Source organism: Channa argus, unplaced genomic scaffold, assembly GCF_033026475.1.
Source record: "Channa argus isolate prfri unplaced genomic scaffold, Channa argus male v1.0 Contig013, whole genome shotgun sequence".
Taxonomy (NCBI): Eukaryota; Metazoa; Chordata; class Actinopteri; order Anabantiformes; family Channidae; genus Channa; species Channa argus.
This window is the reverse complement of record NW_027125232.1, coordinates 918,458-935,038: the sequence shown is the minus strand read 5'-3', so window position 1 is coordinate 935,038 and position 16,581 is coordinate 918,458. Positions and strand designations below refer to the sequence as shown.

Genomic DNA, 16,581 nt, shown 5'->3' with positions numbered 1-16,581 from the left:
CTTTCTGTATCTGGATCACTTTACTTAAAGGTTGTAAAGGCCCTAAGTCAGCTTACAAAACACAGTTAGCAAAGGATGGTTTCAATCTATTGACCTCTGGGTTATGGGCCCAGCACGCTTCTGCTGCGCCACTCTGCTGTCAACCACCCCAGATGGGACTCGAACCCACAATCCCTGGCTTAGGAGGCCAGTGCATTATCCATTAGGCCACTGGGGCATCACAAACACCTTTACTCCTCAGTTCTTCCAACTAACAGTTGCTTCCTATATAGAGCATAATGTGAGACATGCCATGTTGGCTTTGGGTAACACAGTAATGGCCCCAAATGCAGTAGATATAGTGAGTAGAAGGGAAAAGATGTGAAATACGTAGAAACTAGATTGCCATGCTGAGATGAAACTGGCATTGTACACCAGATTGGACTCGAACCCTTTGGGTAACACAATAATGACAATAAAAGCAGTTAGTATAGTAAGATGGACGAAAGCATTTGAAAGAGCAGAGAAAGGAATTTGAAATATACAAAAATTGCATTCCCAAGCTGATATGCATCTGGAATTGTACAGTGGATGAATATGTACTGTCTGTATCTGGTTCATTTTACTAAGACATTGTAAAGGCTCTAAATCACTTTACAAAACACAGTTAGCAGAGGATGGATTCGATCCATCGACCTCTGGGTTATGGGCCCAGCACACTTCTGCTGCGCCACTCTGCTTTCAACCAAACCAGATTGGACTCGAACCCTTTGGGTAACACAATAATGACAATAAAAGCAGTTAGTATAGTAAGATTGAGGAAAGCATTTGAAAGAGCAGAGAAAAGAATGTGAAATATACAAAAATTGCATTCCCAAGCTGATATGCATCTGGAATTGTACAGTAGGTGAATATGTACATTCTGTATCTGGTTCACTTTACTAAAAAGTTGCAAAGGCCCTAAGTCAGCTTACAAAACACAGTTAGCAGAGGATGGTTTCGATCCATCGACCTCTGGGTTATGGGCCCAGCACGCTTCCGCTGCGCCACTCTGCTGTCAACCACCCCAGATGGGACTTGAACCCACAATCCCTGGCTTAGGAGGCCAGTGCCTTATCCATTAGGCCACTGGGGCCTCTCAAACACCTTTACTCATCAGTTCTTCCACCAAACAGTTGCTTCCTAGACAGAGCATAATGTGAGACATGCCATGTTGGCTTTGGGTAACACAATAATGGCCCCAAATGCAGTAGATATAGTGAGTAGAAGGGAAATTTTTAAAAGTGCAAAGAAAAAGATGTGAAACACGTAGAAACTAGATTGCCATGCTGATATGAAACTGGCATTGTACCCCAGATTGGACTCGAACCCTTTGGGTAGACCAATAATGACAATAAAAGCAGTTAGTATAGTAAGATGGAGGAAAGCATTTGAAAGAGCAGAGAAAAGAATGTGAAATATACAATAATTGCATTCCCAAGCTGATATGCATCTGGAATTGTATAGTAGGTGAATATGTACTTTCTGTATCTGGTTCACTTTACTAAGAGGTTGTAAAGGCCCTAAGTCAGCTTACAAAACACAGTTAGCAGAGGATGGTTTCGATCCATCGACCTCTGGGTTATGGGCCCAGCACGCTTCCGCTGCGCCACTCTGCTGTCAACCACCCCAGATGGGACTTGAACCAACAATCCCTGGCTTAAGAGGCCAGTGCCTTAGCCATTAGGCCACTGGGGCCTCTCAAACACCTTTACTCATCAGTTCTTCCACCAAACAGTTGCTTCCTAGACAGAGCATAATGTGAGACATGCCATGTTGGCTTTGGGTAACACAATAATGGCCCCAAATGCAGTAGATATAGTGAGTAGAAGGGAAATTTTTAAAAGTGCAAAGAAAAAGATGTGAAACACGTAGAAACTAGATTGCCATGCTGATATGAAACTGGCATTGTACCCCAGATTGGACTCGAACCCTTTGGGTAGCACAATAATGACAATAAAAGCAGTTAGTATAGTAAGATGGAGGAAAGCATTTGAAAGAGCAGAGAAAAGAATGTGAAATATACAATAATTGCATTCCCAAGCTGATATGCATCTGGAATTGTATAGTAGGTGAATATGTACTTTCTGTATCTGGTTCACTTTACTAAGAGGTTGTAAAGGCCCTAAGTCAGCTTACAAAACACAGTTAGCAGAGGATGGTTTCGATCCATCGACCTCTGGGTTATGGGCCCAGCACGCTTCCGCTGCGCCACTCTGCTGTCAACCACCCCAGATGGGACTTGAACCCACAATCCCTGGCTTAGGAGGCCAGTGCCTTATCCATTAGGCCACTGGGGCATCTCAATCACCTTTACTCATCAGTTCTTCCACCAAACAGTTGCTTCCTATACAGAGCATAATGTGAGACATGCCATGTTGGCTTTGGGTAACACAATAATGGCCCCATATGCAGTAGATATAGTGAGTTCAATTCAATTCAACTTTATTTATATAGTGCCAATTCACAACAAAGTCATCTCAGGGCACTTTACAGAATAAAGTCAAGATTATAAAGATATATAAAGAGAACCCAACAATTCCCCCTGGAGCAAGCCATAGGCAACAGTGGAGAGGAAAAACTCCCTTTAACGGAAGAAACCTCCAGCAGAACCAGGCTCAGGGTGGACGGCCATTTGCCTCGACCGGTTGGGGTGAGTGGAAAGGGGAGAGGGAAAAGAACAGAGCAACAAAAAGCAAAAACAAAACATTGGGCAGATTGGTAGGACCAGTAGCTTCACGCTGGAAGACACACAGCTTCAAAGCCGGGGGACACCTGCAGAAAGGGACAGAGAGAAGGGGACAGAGGATGACAAAGACAACTACGGGAGAGAACACACAGAGTTAATGACATACAGTGGTGACAATTGCGGGATGAGAGGAGAGGAGAGATGGTCAAAAGGAGGAAAGGAGCTCAGTGCATTGGGGGGTGGGTCCCCCAGCAGTCTAAGCCTATGGCAGCATAACTATAAATAACTATATGCTTTATTAAAAAGGAAGGTTTTAAGCCTAGACTTAAAAGTAGAGAGGCTGTCTGCTTCCCGAATCTGAACTGGGAGCTGGTTTCACAAGAGAGGAGCTTGATAGCTAAAGGCTCTACCTCCCATTCTACTTTTGGAAATTCTGGGAACCACAAGTAGGCCTGCATTCTGAGAGCAAAGTGGTCTACTGGGATGATATGGTGCTATGAGGTCTTCTAAATATGATGGAGCCTGACCATTCAGAGCTTTATATGTAAGAAGCAGGGTTTCAAATTCTATTCTACATTTAATTGGAAGCCAATGGAGAGAAGCTAGTGAAGGTGAAATATGATCTCTCTTGCTAGTTCCAGTCAGCACTCTTGCTGCAGCATTTTGGATTAATTGCAGGCTCTTTAGGGAGTTACTGGGGCATCCTGAAAGTAGGGAATTACAGTAGTCAAACCTAGAGGTAACAAATGCATGGACCAGTTTTTCGGCATCACTTTGAGACAGGATGCTCCTAATTTTGGCAATGTTCCGTAGGTGGAAGAAGGCTGTTCTAGAGATTTGTTTTATATGTGAGTTAAAGGACAGATCCTGATCAAACATAACTCCAAGGTTCCTTGCAGTAGTACTGGAGGCCAGGCTTATGCCATCTAGTGTAACAATATGGTTGGACATCATATCTCTGAGATTTTTGGGCCCAAATACTATGAATTCAGTTTTGTCTGAGTTTAAAAGTAAAAAATTGTGGGACATCCAGGCCTTTATGTCTTGTAGGCATGCTTGAAGCTTTATTAACTGATTATTTTCATCTGGTTCCATATATAAATATAGCTGGGTATCATCAGCATAACAGTGGAAGGGATATTTTTAAAAGTGCAAAGAAAAAGATGTGAAACACGTAGAAACTAGATTGCCATGCTGATATGAAACTGGCATTGTACCCCAGATTGGACTCGAACCCTTTGGGTAACACAATAATGACAATAAAAGCAGTTAGTATAGTAAGATGGAGGAAAGCATTTGAAAGAGCAGAGAAAAGAATGTGAAATATACAAAAATTGCATTCCCAAGCTGATATGCATCTGGAATATTACAGTAGGTGAATATGTACTTTCTGTATCTGGATCACTTTACTTAAAGGTTGTAAAGGCCCTAAGTCAGCTTACAAAACACAGTTAGCAAAGGATGGTTTCAATCTATTGACCTCTGGGTTATGGGCCCAGCACGCTTTTGCTGCGCCACTCTGCTGTCAACCACCCCAGATGGGACTCGAACCCACAATCCCTGGCTTAGGAGGCCAGTGCATTATCCATTAGGCCACTGGGGCATCACAAACACCTTTACTCCTCAGTTCTTCCAACTAACAGTTGCTTCCTATACAGAGCATAATGTGAGACATGCCATGTTGGCTTTGGGTAACACAGTAATGGCCCCAAATGCAGTAGATATAGTGAGTAGAAGGGAAAAGATGTGAAATACGTAGAAACTAGATTGCCATGCTGAGATGAAACTGGCATTGTACACCAGATTGGACTCGAACCCTTTGGGTAACACAATAATGGCCCCAAATGTAGTAGATATAGTGAGTAGAAGGGAAATTTTTAAAAGTGCAAAGAAAAAGATGTGAAACACATAGAAACTAGTTTCCAATGCTGATATGAAACTGGCATTGTACCCCAGATTGTACTCGAACCCTTTGGGTAACACAATAATGACAATAAAAGCAGTTAGTATAGTAAGATGGAGGAAACCATTTAAAAGAGCAGAGAAAGGAATTTGAAATATACAAAAATTGCATTCCCAAGCTGATATGCATCTGGAATTGTACAGGAGGTGAATATTTACTTTCTGTATCTGGTTCAGTTTACTAAAAGGTTGTAAAGGCCCTAAGTCAGCTTACAAAACACAGTTAGCAGAGGATGGTTTCGATCCATCGACCTCTGGGTTATGGGTCCAGCACGCTTCCGCTGTACCACTCTGCTGTCAACCACCCCAGATAGGACTTGAACCCACAATCCCTGGCTTAGGAGGCCAGTGCCTTATCCAATTGGCCACTGGGGCATCTCAAACACCTTTACTCATCAGTTCTTCCACCAAACAGTTGCTTCCTATACAGAGCATAATGTGAGCCATGCCATGTTGGCTTTGGGTAACACAATAATGGCCCCAAATGCAGTAGATATAGTGAGTAGAAGGGAAATTTTTAAAAGTGCAAAGAAAAAGATGTGAAACACGTAGAAACTAGAATGCCATGCTGATATGAAACTGGCATTGTACCCCAGATTGGACTCGAACCCTTTGGGTAACACAATAATGACAATAAAAGCAGTTAGTATAGTAAGATGGAGGAAAGCATTTGAAAGAGCAGAGAAAAGAATGTGAAATATACAAAAATTGCATTCCCAAGCTGATATGCATCTGGAATATTACAGTAGGTGAATATGTACTTTCTGTATCTGGTTCACTTTACTAAAAGGTTGTAAAGGCCCTAAGTCAGCTTACAAAACACAGTTAGCAGAGGATAGTTTCGAACCATCGACCTTTGGGTTATGGGCCCAGCACGCTTCCGCTGAGCCACTCTGCTGTCAACCACCCCACATGGGACTCGAACCCTTTGGGTAACACAATAATGACAATAAAAGCAGTTAGTATAGTAAGATGGAGGAAAGCATTTGAAAGAGCAGAGAAAAGAATGTGAAATATACATAAATTGTATTCCCAAGCTCATATGCATCTGGAATTGTACAGTAGGTGAATATGTACTTTCTGTATCTGGTTCACTTTACTAAAAGGTTGTAAAGGCCCTAAGTCAGCTTACAAAACACAGTTAGCAGAGGATGGTTTCGATCCATCGACCTCTGGGTTATGGGCCCAGCACGCTTCCGCTGCGCCACTCTGCTTTGAACCACACCAGATTGGACTCGAACCCTTTGGGTAATACAACTGCTCATACTGAACCAAAACCCAAAACTTTTAAATGTGGATTATTAAACATCAGATCTCTCTCTTCTAAATCTTTGTTAGTAAATGACTTGATAAATGATCATCAAATTGGTTTATTTTGTCTCACTGAAACGTGGTTGCAGCAGGAAGAATATGTCAGTTTAAATGAGTCAACCCCCCAAAGTCATATTAATTATCATGTTCCTAGATGCACAGGCCGAGGTGGAGGAGTAGCAGCAATATTTCACTCTAGCTTATCAATAATTCCTAGACCTAAACATAGTTATACCTCATTTGAGAGTCTTACTCTTAGCCTTTCACACCCAAACTGGAAAACTCAAAAACCACTATTATTTGTTATCGTGTACCGTCCTCCAGTCCCTTATTCAGAGTTTTTGATTGAATTTTCTGATTTTCTATCTGATTTAGTGCTTAGTACAGATAAAGTCATTATAGTGGGTGACTTTAACATTCATGTAGATGCTGACAGTAACTGTCTGAGCACTGCGTTTAATTCATTATTAGATTCAATTGGTTTTTCCCAAAATGTAAATAAACCCACTCATTGTTTTAGTCACACGTTAGACCTTGTCCTTACATATGGCATTGAAACTGATAATTTAATAGTATTTCCTCATAATTCTCTTCTGTCTGACCATTTTCTAATAACATTTGAATTTACAATAACGGACTATACAGCAGTTAGGAAAAAATTCCACTACAGCAGATGTTTATCTGAAAATGCTGTGAATACATTTAAAGAAATTATTTCTTCATCTTTTTCACCACCATGTGTCAATACTATGGTGAGTAGCCATCTTACTCCTGTGCAAATTGATTATTTAGTTGACGATTCTGCCGCCTCACTGCGTAGGATACTAGATACAGTTGCCCCTTTGAAATAGAAGGCAGTGAATCAGAGGAGCCGACCTCCATGGTACAATTCACAAATGCACAGCTTAAAGCAGGCAACACGAAAGCTAGAGAGGAAGTGGTGTTCCACTAATTTAGAAGAATCCCGGTTAGCCTGGAAAAACAGTTTAAAAACATACAAAAAAGCTCTCCGTGATGCCAGAACAGCATATTATTCCGCATTAATAGAGGAAAACAAGAACAACCCCCGGTTTCTGTTCAGCACTGTAGCCAGGCTGACTAAGAGCCATAGTTCTGTTGAGCCTAGTATTCCCTTAACTTTGAGCAGCAATGACTTTATGACTTTCTTTACTAGTAAAATTGTAGCCATTAGGGAAAAGATTCACCAGATCCTCCCTACAAATATTACGGCTAGATCTTCATGTACAACAGCTATAGAATCCTCAATAAGGCCCCAATCCATCTTAGACTGCTTTTCACCCATAGATCTCACTGAGCTAAGTTCAACTACCGCCTCCTCAAAACTAACAACATGTCTTTTAGACCCTGTTCCAACCAAATTGCTTAAAGATGTTCTACCTTTAATAGACACTTTCATATTAGATTTGATTAACCTATCTTTAGAAACTGGCTATGTACCAAAGGCCTATAAAGTTGCTGTAATCAAACCATTACTTAAAAAACCTTGTCTTGATCCAGGGGATTTAGCCAACTATAGACCAATATCAAATCTCCCGTTTATTTCTAAAATCCTTGAAAAAGTAGTTGCAAAACAATTATGTGATCACCTTTACAGGAATAATTTGTATGAAGACTTTCAGTCAGGATTTAGAGCTCATCACAGTACAGAAACAGCACTGGTAAAAGTCTCCAATGATCTTCTCCTGGCTTCAGATAATGGACTTGTGTCTGTACTCGTCTTACTAGACCTTAGTGCCGCATTTGACACCATTGACCACAACATTTTATTACAGAGACTAGAACATGGATTTGGGATTAAAGGAACCACATTACATTGGTTTAAATCTTATCTGTCAGACAGATTCCAACTTGTTCATGTTAATGATGACTCTTCTTTATGCACCAAAGTCAGCTATGGAGTTCCACAGGGCTCTGTGTTAGGACCAATACTTTTTAATCTCTACATGTCACCTTTAGGCAAAATCATTAGGAAACATTCCATAAACTTCCACTGATATGCAGATGATACCCAGCTCTATTTATCTGTGAAACCAGAAGATACTAACCAATTAGTCAAATTTGAAGCATGTCTAAAAGACATAAAGAACTGGATGTCCTACAATTTCCTACTTCTAAATTCAGACAAAACTGAAATCATCCTCTTTGGGCCTAAAAACATGAGAAATATGCTGTCTAACAATATAGTTACTCTAGATGACATAACTTTGGCCTCTAGTACTACGGTGAGGAACCTAGGAGTTATCTTTGACCAAGATTTGGCGTTTACGTCACATAAAAGACAAATGTCTAGAACAGACTTCTTCCACCTACGGAACATTGCTAAAATTAGAAGCATCCTGTCTCAAAGTGATGCCGAAAAACTTGTCCATGCATTTGTTACTTCTAGGTTGGACTACTGTAATTCCCTACTTCTGGGGTGTCCTAATAACTCTCTAAAAAGCCTTCAATTAATCCAAAATGCTGCAGCAAGAGTGCTGACTGGATTAGGAAAGAGAGATCATATTTCACCTTCACTAGCTTCTCTTCATTGGCTTCCCATAAAATCTAGAATAGAGTTCAAAACCCTCCTCCTTACATACAAAGCTCTTAATGGTCAAGCTCCATCATATTTAATAGATCTCATAGTCCTGTATCGCCCAATTAGACCACTTCGATCCCAAAATACTGGCCTACTTGTGGTTCCCAGAGTTTGCAAAAGTAGAATGGGAGGCAGAGCCTTTAGCTATCAAGCTCCTCTCCTGTGGAACCAGCTTCCAATCCAAATTCGGGGAGCAGACACCCTCTCTACTTTTAAGACTAGGCTTAAAACTTTCCTTTTTGATAAAGCTTATAGTTAAAAATCCTCACTCAACGCCAGTGCCTTATCCATTAGGCCACTGGGGCATCTCAAACACCTTTACTCATCAGTTCTTCCACCAAACAGTTGCTTCCTAGACAGAGCATAATGTGAGACATGCCATGTTGGCTTTGGGTAACACAATAATGGCCCCAAATGCAGTAGATATAGTGAGTAGAAGGGAAATTTTTAAAAGTGCAAAGAAAAAGATGTGAAACACGTAGAAACTAGATTGCCATGCTGATATGAAACTGGCATTGTACCCCAGATTGGACTCGAACCCTTTGGGTAGCACAATAATGACAATAAAAGCAGTTAGTATAGTAAGATGGAGGAAAGCATTTGAAAGAGCAGAGAAAAGAATGTGAAATATACAATAATTGCATTCCCAAGCGGATATGCATCTGGAATTGTACAGTAGGTGAATATGTACTTTCTGTATCTGGTTCACTTTACTAAGAGGTTGTAAAGGCCCTAAGTCAGCTTACAAAACACAGTTAGCAGAGGATGGTTTCGATCCATCGACCTCTGGGTTTTGGGCCCAGCACGCTTCCGCTGCGCCACTCTGCTTTCAACCACACCAGATTGGAGTCGAACCCTTTGGGTAACACAATAATGACAATAAAAGCAGTTAGTATAGTAAGATGGAGGAAAGCATTTGAAAGAGCAGAGAAAAGAATGTGAAATATACAAAAATTGCATTCCCAAGCTGATATGCATCTGGAATTGTACAGTAGGCGAATATGTATTTTCTGTATCTGGTTCACTTTACTAAAAGGTTGTAAAGGCCCTAAGTCAGCTTACAAAACACAGTTAGCAGAGGATGGTTTCGATCCATCGACCTCTGGGTTATGGGCCCAGCACGCTTCCGCTGCGCCACTCTGCTTTCAACCACCCCAGATGGGACTCGAACCCACAATCCCTGGCTTAGGAGGCCAGTGCATTATCCATTAGGCCACTGGGGCATCACAAACACCTTTACTCCTCAGTTCTTCCAACTAACAGTTGCTTCCTATATAGAGCATAATGTGAGACATGCCATGTTGGCTTTGGGTAACACAGTAATGGCCCCAAATGCAGTAGATATAGTGAGTAGAAGGGAAAAGATGTGAAATACGTAGAAACTAGATTGCCATGCTGAGATGAAACTGGCATTGTACACCAGATTGGACTCGAACCCTTTGGGTAACACAATAATGACAATAAAAGCAGTTAGTATAGTAAGATGGACGAAAGCATTTGAAAGAGCAGAGAAAGGAATTTGAAATATACAAAAATTGCATTCCCAAGCTGATATGCATCTGGAATTGTACAGTAGATGAATATGTACTGTCTGTATCTGGTTCATTTTACTAAGACATTGTAAAGGCTCTAAATCACTTTACAAAACACAGTTAGCAGAGGATGGATTCGATCCATCGACCTCTGGGTTATGGGCCCAGCACACTTCTGCTGCGCCACTCTGCTTTCAACCAAACCAGATTGGACTCGAACCCTTTGGGTAACACAATAATGACAATAAAAGCAGTTAGTATAGTAAGATTGAGGAAAGCATTTGAAAGAGCAGAGAAAAGAATGTGAAATATACAAAAATTGCATTCCCAAGCTGATATGCATCTGGAATTGTACAGTAGGTGAATATGTACATTCTGTATCTGGTTCACTTTACTAAAAAGTTGCAAAGGCCCTAAGTCAGCTTACAAAACACAGTTAGCAGAGGATGGTTTCGATCCATCGACCTCTGGGTTATGGGCCCAGCACGCTTCCGCTGCGCCACTCTGCTGTCAACCACCCCAGATGGGACTTGAACCCACAATCCCTGGCTTAGGAGGCCAGTGCCTTATCCATTAGGCCACTGGGGCCTCTCAAACACCTTTACTCATCAGTTCTTCCACCAAACAGTTGCTTCCTAGACAGAGCATAATGTGAGACATGCCATGTTGGCTTTGGGTAACACAATAATGGCCCCAAATGCAGTAGATATAGTGAGTAGAAGGGAAATTTTTAAAAGTGCAAAGAAAAAGATGTGAAACACGTAGAAACTAGATTGCCATGCTGATATGAAACTGGCATTGTACCCCAGATTGGACTCGAACCCTTTGGGTAGACCAATAATGACAATAAAAGCAGTTAGTATAGTAAGATGGAGGAAAGCATTTGAAAGAGCAGAGAAAAGAATGTGAAATATACAATAATTGCATTCCCAAGCTGATATGCATCTGGAATTGTATAGTAGGTGAATATGTACTTTCTGTATCTGGTTCACTTTACTAAGAGGTTGTAAAGGCCCTAAGTCAGCTTACAAAACACAGTTAGCAGAGGATGGTTTCGATCCATCGACCTCTGGGTTATGGGCCCAGCACGCTTCCGCTGCGCCACTCTGCTGTCAACCACCCCAGATGGGACTTGAACCGACAATCCCTGGCTTAAGAGGCCAGTGCCTTAGCCATTAGGCCACTGGGGCCTCTCAAACACCTTTACTCATCAGTTCTTCCACCAAACAGTTGCTTCCTAGACAGAGCATAATGTGAGACATGCCATGTTGGCTTTGGGTAACACAATAATGGCCCCAAATGCAGTAGATATAGTGAGTAGAAGGGAAATTTTTAAAAGTGCAAAGAAAAAGATGTGAAACACGTAGAAACTAGATTGCCATGCTGATATGAAACTGGCATTGTACCCCAGATTGGACTCGAACCCTTTGGGTAGCACAATAATGACAATAAAAGCAGTTAGTATAGTAAGATGGAGGAAAGCATTTGAAAGAGCAGAGAAAAGAATGTGAAATATACAATAATTGCATTCCCAAGCTGATATGCATCTGGAATTGTATAGTAGGTGAATATGTACTTTCTGTATCTGGTTCACTTTACTAAGAGGTTGTAAAGGCCCTAAGTCAGCTTACAAAACACAGTTAGCAGAGGATGGTTTCGATCCATCGACCTCTGGGTTATGGGCCCAGCACGCTTCCGCTGCGCCACTCTGCTGTCAACCACCCCAGATGGGACTTGAACCCACAATCCCTGGCTTAGGAGGCCAGTGCCTTATCCATTAGGCCACTGGGGCATCTCAATCACCTTTACTCATCAGTTCTTCCACCAAACAGTTGCTTCCTATACAGAGCATAATGTGAGACATGCCATGTTGGCTTTGGGTAACACAATAATGGCCCCATATGCAGTAGATATAGTGAGTTCAATTCAATTCAACTTTATTTATATAGTGCCAATTCACAACAAAGTCATCTCAGGGCACTTTACAGAATAAAGTCAAGATTATAAAGATATATAAAGAGAACCCAACAATTCCCCCTGGAGCAAGCCATAGGCAACAGTGGAGAGGAAAAACTCCCTTTAACGGAAGAAACCTCCAGCAGAACCAGGCTCAGGGTGGACGGCCATTTGCCTCGACCGGTTGGGGTGAGTGGAAAGGGGAGAGGGAAAAGAACAGAGCAACAAAAAGCAACAACAAAACATTGGGCAGATTGGTAGGACCAGTAGCTTCACGCTGGAAGACACACAGCTTCAAAGCCGGGGGACACCTGCAGAAAGGGACAGAGAGAAGGGGACAGAGGATGACAAAGACAACTACGGGAGAGAACACACAGAGTTAATGACATACAGTGGTGACAATTGCGGGATGAGAGGAGAGGAGAGATGGTCAAGAGGAGGAAAGGAGCTCAGTGCATTGGGGGGTGGGTCCCCCAGCAGTCTAAGCCTATGGCAGCATAACTATAAATAACTATATGCTTTATTAAAAAGGAAGGTTTTAAGCCTAGACTTAAAAGTAGAGAGGCTGTCTGCTTCCCGAATCTGAACTGGGAGCTGGTTTCACAAGAGAGGAGCTTGATAGCTAAAGGCTCTACCTCCCATTCTACTTTTGGAAATTCTGGGAACCACAAGTAGGCCTGCATTCTGAGAGCAAAGTGGTCTACTGGGATGATATGGTGCTATGAGGTCTTCTAAATATGATGGAGCCTGACCATTCAGAGCTTTATATGTAAGAAGCAGGGTTTCAAATTCTATTCTACATTTAATTGGAAGCCAATGGAGAGAAGCTAGTGAAGGTGAAATATGATCTCTCTTGCTAGTTCCAGTCAGCACTCTTGCTGCAGCATTTTGGATTAATTGCAGGCTCTTTAGGGAGTTACTGGGGCATCCTGAAAGTAGGGAATTACAGTGGTCAAACCTAGAGGTAACAAATGCATGGACCAGTTTTTCGGCATCACTTTGAGACAGGATGCTCCTAATTTTGGCAATGTTCCGTAGGTGGAAGAAGGCTGTTCTAGAGATTTGTTTTATATGTGAGTTAAAGGACAGATCCTGATCAAACATAACTCCAAGGTTCCTTGCAGTAGTACTGGAGGCCAGGCTTATGCCATCTAGTGTAACAATATGGTTGGACATCATATCTCTGAGATTTTTGGGCCCAAATACTATGAATTCAGTTTTGTCTGAGTTTAAAAGTAAAAAATTGTGGGACATCCAGGCCTTTATGTCTTGTAGGCATGCTTGAAGCTTTATTAACTGATTATTTTCATCTGGTTCCATATATAAATATAGCTGGGTATCATCAGCATAACAGTGGAAGGGATATTTTTAAAAGTGCAAAGAAAAAGATGTGAAACACGTAGAAACTAGATTGCCATGCTGATATGAAACTGGCATTGTACCCCAGATTGGACTCGAACCCTTTGGGTAACACAATAATGACAATAAAAGCAGTTAGTATAGTAAGATGGAGGAAAGCATTTGAAAGAGCAGAGAAAAGAATGTGAAATATACAAAAATTGCATTCCCAAGCTGATATGCATCTGGAATATTACAGTAGGTGAATATGTACTTTCTGTATCTGGATCACTTTACTTAAAGGTTGTAAAGGCCCTAAGTCAGCTTACAAAACACAGTTAGCAAAGGATGGTTTCAATCTATTGACCTCTGGGTTATGGGCCCAGCACGCTTCCGCTGCGCCACTCTGCTTTCAACCACGCCAGATTGGACTCGAACCCTTTGGGTAACACAATAATGACAATAAAAGCAGTTAGTATAGTAAGATGGAGGAAAGCATTTGAAAGAGCAGAGAAAAGAATGTGAAATATACAAAAATTGCATTCCCAAGCTGATATGCATCTGGAATATTACAGTAGGTGAATATGTACTTTCTGTATCTGGATCACTTTACTTAAAGGTTGTAAAGGCCCTAAGTCAGCTTACAAAACACAGTTAGCAAAGGATGGTTTCAATCTATTGACCTCTGGGTTATGGGCCCAGCACGCTTTTGCTGCGCTACTCTGCTGTCAACCACCCCAGATGGGACTCGAACCCACAATCCCTGGCTTAGGAGGCCAGTGCATTATCCATTAGGCCACTGGGGCATCACAAACACCTTTACTCCTCAGTTCTTCCAACTAACAGTTGCTTCCTATACAGAGCATAATGTGAGACATGCCATGTTGGCTTTGGGTAACACAGTAATGGCCCCAAATGCAGTAGATATAGTGAGTAGAAGGGAAAAGATGTGAAATACGTAGAAACTAGATTGCCATGCTGAGATGAAACTGGCATTGTACACCAGATTGGACTCGAACCCTTTGGGTAACACAATAATGGCCCCAAATGTAGTAGATATAGTGAGTAGAAGGGAAATTTTTAAAAGTGCAAAGAAAAAGATGTGAAACACATAGAAACTAGTTTCCAATGCTGATATGAAACTGGCATTGTACCCCAGATTGGACTCGAACCCTTTGGGTAACAAAATAATGACAATAAAAGCAGTTAGTATAGTAAGATGGAGGAAACCATTTAAAAGAGCAGAGAAAGGAATTTGAAATATACAAAAATTGCATTCCCAAGCTGATATGCATCTGGAATTGTACAGGAGGTGAATATTTACTTTCTGTATCTGGTTCAGTTTACTAAAAGGTTGTAAAGGCCCTAAGTCAGCTTACAAAACACAGTTAGCAGAGGATGGTTTCGATCCATCGACCTCTGGGTTATGGGTCCAGCACGCTTCCGCTGTACCACTCTGCTGTCAACCACCCCAGATAGGACTTGAACCCACAATCCCTGGCTTAGGAGGCCAGTGCCTTATCCAATAGGCCACTGGGGCATCTCAAACACCTTTACTCATCAGTTCTTCCACCAAACAGTTGCTTCCTATAAAGAGCATAATGTGAGCCATGCCATGTTGGCTTTGGGTAACACAATAATGGCCCCAAATGCAGTAGATATAGTGAGTAGAAGGGAAATTTTTAAAAGTGCAAAGAAAAAGATGTGAAACACGTAGAAACTAGAATGCCATGCTGATATGAAACTGGCATTCCCAAGCTGATATGCATCTGGAATTGTACAGGAGGTGAATATTTACTTTCTGTATCTGGTTCAGTTTACTAAAAGGTTGTAAAGGCCCTAAGTCAGCTTACAAAACACAGTTAGCAGAGGATAGTTTCGAACCATCGACCTTTGGGTTATGGGCCCAGCAAGCTTCCGCTGAGCCACTCTGCTGTCAACCACCCCAGATGGGACTCGAACCCTTTGGGTAACACAATAATGACAATAAAAGCAGTTAGTATAGTAAGATGGAGGAAAGCATTTGAAAGAGCAGAGAAAAGAATGTGAAATATACATAAATTGCATTCCCAAGCTCATATGCATCTGGAATTGTACAGTAGGTGAATATGTACTTTCTGTATCTGGTTCACTTTACTAAAAGGTTGTAAAGGCCCTAAGTCAGCTTACAAAACACAGTTAGCAGAGGATGGTTTCGATCCATCGACCTCTGGGTTATGGGCCCAGCACGCTTCCGCTGCGCCACTCTGCTTTGAACCACACCAGATTGGACTCGAACCCTTTGGGTAATACAACTGCTCATACTGAACCAAAACCCAAAACTTTTAAATGTGGATTATTAAACATCAGATCTCTCTCTTCTAAATCTTTGTTAGTAAATGACTTGATAAATGATCATCAAATTGGTTTATTTTGTCTCACTGAAACGTGGTTGCAGCAGGAAGAATATGTCAGTTTAAATGAGTCAACCCCCCAAAGTCATATTAATTATCATGTTCCTAGATGCACAGGCCGAGGTGGAGGAGTAGCAGCAATATTTCACTCTAGCTTATCAATAATTCCTAGACCTAAACATAGTTATACCTCATTTGAGAGTCTTACTCTTAGCCTTTCACACCCAAACTGGAAAACTCAAAAACCACTATTATTTGTTATCGTGTACCGTCCTCCAGTCCCTTATTCAGAGTTTTTGATTGAATTTTCTGATTTTCTATCTGATTTAGTGCTTAGTACAGATAAAGTCATTATAGTGGGTGACTTTAACATTCATGTAGATGCTGACAGTAACTGTCTGAGCACTGCGTTTAATTCATTATTAGATTCAATTGGTTTTTCCCAAAATGTAAATAAACCCACTCATTGTTTTAGTCACACGTTAGACCTTGTCCTTACATATGGCATTGAAACTGATAATTTAATAGTATTTCCTCATAATTCTCTTCTGTCTGACCATTTTCTAATAACATTTGAATTTACAATAACGGACTATACAGCAGTTAGGAAAAAATTCCACTACAGCAGATGTTTATCTGAAAATGCTGTGAATACATTTAAAGAAATTATTTCTTCATCTTTTTCACCACCATGTGTCAATACTATGGTGAGTAGCCATCTTACTCCTGTGCAAATTGATTATTTAGTTGACGATTCTGCCGCCTCACTGCGTAGGATACTAG

At 41.3% G+C, this 16,581-nt stretch overlaps 9 non-coding genes across 9 annotated transcripts; all 9 read right to left on the bottom strand.

The window, feature by feature from the left end:
- Positions 1-144: 144 nt before the first annotated feature.
- Positions 145-217, bottom strand: trnar-ccu (transfer RNA arginine (anticodon CCU)). Its single transcript has one exon. It is a non-coding gene; the product is annotated as a tRNA-Arg (tRNA).
- Positions 218-1,041: 824 nt separating this feature from the next.
- trnar-ccu (transfer RNA arginine (anticodon CCU)) lies at positions 1,042-1,114 on the bottom strand. Its single transcript has one exon. It is a non-coding gene; the product is annotated as a tRNA-Arg (tRNA).
- Positions 1,115-2,245: 1,131 nt separating this feature from the next.
- trnar-ccu (transfer RNA arginine (anticodon CCU)) lies at positions 2,246-2,318 on the bottom strand. The gene has a single exon. It is a non-coding gene; the product is annotated as a tRNA-Arg (tRNA).
- A 1,919-nt stretch (positions 2,319-4,237) lies between these two features.
- On the bottom strand, positions 4,238-4,310 carry trnar-ccu (transfer RNA arginine (anticodon CCU)). Its single transcript has one exon. It is a non-coding gene; the product is annotated as a tRNA-Arg (tRNA).
- A 5,025-nt stretch (positions 4,311-9,335) lies between these two features.
- Positions 9,336-9,407, bottom strand: trnal-caa (transfer RNA leucine (anticodon CAA)). The gene has a single exon. It is a non-coding gene; the product is annotated as a tRNA-Leu (tRNA).
- Positions 9,408-9,729: 322 nt separating this feature from the next.
- On the bottom strand, positions 9,730-9,802 carry trnar-ccu (transfer RNA arginine (anticodon CCU)). The gene has a single exon. It is a non-coding gene; the product is annotated as a tRNA-Arg (tRNA).
- Positions 9,803-10,626: 824 nt separating this feature from the next.
- trnar-ccu (transfer RNA arginine (anticodon CCU)) lies at positions 10,627-10,699 on the bottom strand. The gene has a single exon. It is a non-coding gene; the product is annotated as a tRNA-Arg (tRNA).
- Positions 10,700-11,830: 1,131 nt separating this feature from the next.
- trnar-ccu (transfer RNA arginine (anticodon CCU)) lies at positions 11,831-11,903 on the bottom strand. The gene has a single exon. It is a non-coding gene; the product is annotated as a tRNA-Arg (tRNA).
- A 2,235-nt stretch (positions 11,904-14,138) lies between these two features.
- On the bottom strand, positions 14,139-14,211 carry trnar-ccu (transfer RNA arginine (anticodon CCU)). The gene has a single exon. It is a non-coding gene; the product is annotated as a tRNA-Arg (tRNA).
- Between the last annotated feature and the right edge of the window lie 2,370 nt (positions 14,212-16,581).